Raw genomic sequence first — 5744 nt, forward strand, 5'->3', positions numbered from 1 at the left:
TTTAGTATGTATATCATGTATTTTTTACTACTCCTTCATATTTTATATGTTATTTAAGTTATTGTGTATATTGTCGTTTTTAAATGAATTTATGTTGAAAATATTAGCATATTATTTGACTCAAATAATTGATTCTATAATATTTGTTTCAATGATTATATATATCCTTAGTTTTTTTACCTAAATTATTTCAAATTCATCAATTCATCCATTCATATATCATATATATTATGTGTTCATTCATCTATTTTGAAAATGTCTTATACCACATTGACTTCTAATTTCCATTTTATTTCATACATATTTTGGGGTTTGTTTTATATTGTGCCATATTTATTGTTGTTGTATATTATTTAATCATTGTTTTATTCATTATATAAATTGTTCTCCGTCCATGATTAAGAATTTGGTTATATTTTTACTTAGAATAGTTGTATATAATTGTTGGGATTTATTAATTGTGGTTTATTGTACTATATGTATGCATACTATCTCATGTTCACTAATCCTTTTCTATACAAATGTTTCCTTACAATGCATTAAATATTCCACCATATTTTAAAACGAATAAATGTGTTTTGAGCTAATTTTCCTTATTATACAAAAACTTTGAAATAAGGCAATATCGAATATTTGGGAAATCGGGAAATCGTGCCCTACAGTGCTGGGTATGATTTTTCGTTGGACTAAATATTTGGATATCCTTTTATGATTTTAACGCATGAGTCTTTAAAAGTCAAAAATCAATCGTATTTTTGAAGGTATAAAGGATCGTGTCCAATCGTGTTGGATATGATGCTGCATATCTTTGAAACGAGAGAATTTTGACGATCTATTTGAACTATTCAAACATTTTTTTTTAAAAAAAAATAACCATACTTTGAAAGATCCTTTTTTAAAATCTTTGATATAAGGATAGCATTGAATCAATATGGTACCAATTTTTGGGCACAATGAGGGTGCCAACCCTTCCTTATGCGTAACCGACTCCTGAACCCATTTTTTTTTAATTTTACATGAACCAAAATTGTTTTAAGTAAAGCAAAACGTTTTAGAAAGTGACCCAATCACACCTAAACAAAGAGATTGGTGGCGACTCCACATGTTGTTTAAAAGTCGATTTTTATTTTTTCTTTCAAACAAAATGGTTTCGACAGCTTGGCGACTCCACTGGGGATTGAACAAGAGAGTCAGGCTATAAATTGATTGTTTGCTATCCTTTTGTCTTTTTGAAAATTGGTTTTGGAAATTATGATTCTTTTGATTGCATTTGTTTGTATAATTGTTGTAGTCTTGTAGAATAGTATTGCATTGCATTGCATGACCACTGTGGTTGCACCTGTTAAGTGGGAGTAAGAAACTATGCTTTCGTGAGGTTTTCACGTCCGTATGGGCTAGTGGATTACTTCCGGGATACATCCTTACCTATGATTTTGTGAGATTTTCATCTCTGTATGGTCATAGGGAAATGTATTCCCCTAAACAAAACTCGATCCGTATGAGCCTATAATAGGTGAGGATTGAGGAATTTGCTAGTTCGGGTACCTTTACTCTAGAACCGAGCTACATATAGTGAACCCTAAGAGCTATCCTTAGATAGAGCCGCGTCAAGCCTTAGTAATTGCCCATATGTGTGTTATGATTATCTTTGTTGTGCTTGTATTTTATCACTTATATTTGGTACTAACTTGTGTTTTGTTTTGATTGTGTTTTGCATGACATTGCATACTAAAGGTGGTGTTGATTCGTATTCAATTACTAAGTTAGAAAGTTTAACATGGAGAATGAATTTCTTAATAAAGTTGAGGATAATGTGGTCGTCCGCGCATGGTCAGAGAAGTTACAATCGGAGAAAGGGGATAGCTTGGCAAAAGGATATACATCAGAGTTGCAGAACTTCACTCACATCAATGTAACACAGAATGAGTTGCAAGAGTTGAAAGATATATTGGCTCGTTGGGATAAGGGAACCAAACAGTTGTTCTACCAGAGTTATGGTGATATACCGTACTTGCTTGATGTTAAGGTGGATAAGCATTTGTTCCGAGGTATGGCTCAATTTTGGAATTCTACTTATAATTGTTTCACTTTTGGGGAAGTGGATTTGGTGCCTACCTTGGAAGAATATACTACCCTGTTGAGAAGTCCAAAAGCTCAAGTCAGAAAAGCTTATGCTAAGGTTTTTAATGGTCAAACTTCTTCGAAGAAGTTGGTGAATATTTCGGGGATGAGCGAGTCTTGGGTCACTGCTCGAATTCAATAAAAGGAGGATAGTAAATGTATTCCTTGAGAGAATTTGAGAGATTTGGTTTTGACACATCCAGATGAAAGGAAAAGGGTTGATATCTTTGCCTTAAGCTTCTATGGATTGGTGATTTTTCCTAAGGCTTTAAGGCATGTGGATGAGGCAGTCACGGACTTGTTCGATCGTCTTGAGATGGGAATCACACATGTACTGTAATATCCTGATTTTGGGCCTAGTCGGAATAGTGGTTTCGTGACCACAAAATCCAAGATATAAATAATTATTTTATGATTATTTTAAGGTCTATGATATGATTGCATGATTGTGTGAAAATTTCGTGAAGAAATTTTATGCATAAAGTGCTTAATTTGAAATTTGGGACTAAATTGAATAAATTGCAAAACTTGTGTTCTAGAAGTATTTTGCATAAAATTGAATTATATTATTAATTAGAGGTCCTTAAAGAGTAATTTTACCAATTTCTAAGTCTATGGACAAAATTGGACATGGATGGAATTTTGGAAAGTTTAGTAGTAAGGGCATTTTGGTCATTTAGGGGTAAAATGAATTAAAATACAAAATTAAAAGCCAATTTTCTCATCTTCAACCCCATGGCCGAATATAGCAAGGAGAAACCATGGCTATGGTTTTCAAGCTTCAAGCTCGATTGTAAGTTCGTTCTAGCCTCGTTTTAATGATTTTTACGTTTTTGGAGTCCGGTAGCTCGATTTAGCTTATGCTAGCAATAATTTAACCTAGGGTTTATATTTGGAAAAATACCCATAGGTGAAATTTGTGTATTTTGGTGTTTTATGATAGAATATGAGGTTTTAAATTATGTTAGACAACTTGTGCTACTCGGTTTTAAGTGAAAAGCGAGCAAAAGGGCTTAATCGGTAAAAATACCTAATAGTCATAAGTACATGTTAGAGTGAGAATTTGATGTTGCCATAGAAGGAAAAATGATCAGCATGTCATAAAACATAAGAAAATAGGCTGAATTTTAATTTACGAGCTTTGGGGCAAAAGTGTAAATATGCAAAAGTTTAGGGGCAAAATTGTAATTTTTCAAAAATATGATTTTGGGTCAATTTGAATAATGTGAGTCCTAATTAGACTATATTTTAAATGATAGAGCAAGGAAAACTGAAATTCGGGCTAAAATGGGGAAAATACCAAGTTGTGGACGAAATGGTAAAATAGCCATTTTAGCATACGAGGTAAGTTCATATGTAAATGTTGGTAACATAGTTATTATTTTAAATGTTTTAATGTTTTTTAAATGATATGACAATTATTATGAAATATTATACTTGTGATAATTGTTTGATAATATGTCAAATTATGTGATATACTTGGAAAATATGAAATACTACTAGAGTATCGGTATCGGCATTCCGTAGAAGATGGTTGAGACACATGATTGGGAAAAAGGTCCGTTGAACCTTAGGAATGGATTAGGATACAAGTGACATGTCACTGGGATATTTGGGCATCCGAACTCGTTGAGTTGAGTCCGAGTTCACTTATGGATCGACGTCCGAACTCGTTGAGTTGAGTCCGAGTTCGTGAGATGTAACTAGGCATCCGAACTCGTTGAGTTGAGTCCGAGTTCACTTATGGATCTGAACGCCTTGAGCTCGTTGAGTTGAGTCCGAGTTCACTTATGGGCGGGTTACATGGTAGCTTGGCTACATATGTGGCACTTATGTGCAAACTTTCCATGTATCCGAATTATATTCGATGTGTTCAACGGGTAAAGTTCTACTCAAATGGAGGAATACTCAAGATGAAAGGGACGTATTGGTAAGTGTTGTAAAATGGATAATTTGAACAGGTATGTACTTAACCCTCAGGTTGAAAACTTCGATATAACAACAATATGGTAAGATGATAAATGAAAAGGTGATATGAATGTCTTGGTGATGATTATGCAAATGATGTTTTATGTTTGCTTATATGGTTATGTTACTTGCTATTTGCATGTGAGCTTACTAAGCATTTATGCTTACTCCTCCTTTTCATTCCTTGTAGTGTTGACAAGCTAGCTCGAAATCGAAAGCGGTCGGAGGCACGCTCACACTATCCGTATACCATCTTGACATAATGGCTTGTATATTTTGAGTATGGCATGTATAGCATTATAATCATTTTGTATATATGGTCTTATGATATGGTTATTGAGTGGTATGGAGATAGAAATGCTTGGTAATGATTAGCCATTGGAATGGCTAATCATGATCATATTTGGTATTATGTATGTCAAATTGCTAGCTAATCCATGGAAACCATGAAATAGGTAAAATTTACCATAAAATAGATTCAGACAGCAGCAGTGATGTGAGTTTGAAAAATCACTAAAAATAGTAGAAATGGAATTAAATAATGAATAAGTTATGGAATCGAAGCTTGATGAGTCTATTTTCATATGGAATAAGCGAAACAGGTATATGAGCTATATTTTATGAGATGTTTAAATTTTTGTGAAACAGGGCCAGAGCGATTTCTGGATCCCCTGTTCTGACTTTGGAAATTCACCATAAATTTTACAAAGATAATTAGAAGTCATGCTTTATATGTACAGATTCCTTATTGAGTCTAGTTTTATTAGAGACAAACGGCATAGTCATTGAAGCTCTGTACAGGGAGATATCTGATTCGTAATACACTGAGGTCAGAGTAGTTGAACCCTGAAACAGGGGAGAATTTAACTAATAAACTGTACTAATTGGCCCAACCAAAAATTCTAGAAAAAAATTAGTAGATATATATATGAGTCTAGTTTCAGGAAAAATTTACAGAATTGGATTTCGAGTTTCGTAACTCGAGATATGATTTTTAAAGCGACTGTGATGCAGTTAGCCAGCTTGTCTGGAAATTTTAAAATGAATTGTATGAGCTGTTTAATTAATGAATTAAGTCCGTTAACACCTCGTGTTCGACTCCGGAAACGGTCTCGGGTACGGGGTGTTACATTTAGTGGTATCAGAGCAGGTTTAGTCGGTTCTCGGACTAACCTAGCATGTGTAAAAGTTTAGCTATACATGCCAGCGATGCGTGATAGTGTGATGTCTTCCGACGCGTATAAGTACCGTCTTATTTAGGCAGGTACTCTCCAACCGAGCTGCGCCAACCATGTTCAATGTTAAGTAAAGGTATTTGAGTAAAATTATGATTATGATAAGTCTCGGTTCAGAAAAGTATGAATAAAGGTTTATGATACATATGTGATAATATGTGAGATGAAAGTTCATGTTGTGATAAATATTCATATTTGCTTAATGCTCATATGATGTAGTGTATGTGGCTTAGTTGATAAGATGAACGGAATAAATAGAAAGTAGTAGAGGTATGAATAAAGGTCATAATATTATGATACGAATGAAAATGTCCTTGTCTTGATTGGATGTCGAATGTTGATGAATGTTAATGGTATATAATTTTATGAGGTAAAGGATTATAATGAAATGAACTTATCTATGTTAAATTGTTGGACTGA

This window comes from Gossypium arboreum, chromosome 10, assembly GCF_025698485.1.
Source record: "Gossypium arboreum isolate Shixiya-1 chromosome 10, ASM2569848v2, whole genome shotgun sequence".
Lineage (NCBI taxonomy): Eukaryota > Viridiplantae > Streptophyta > Magnoliopsida > Malvales > Malvaceae > Gossypium > Gossypium arboreum.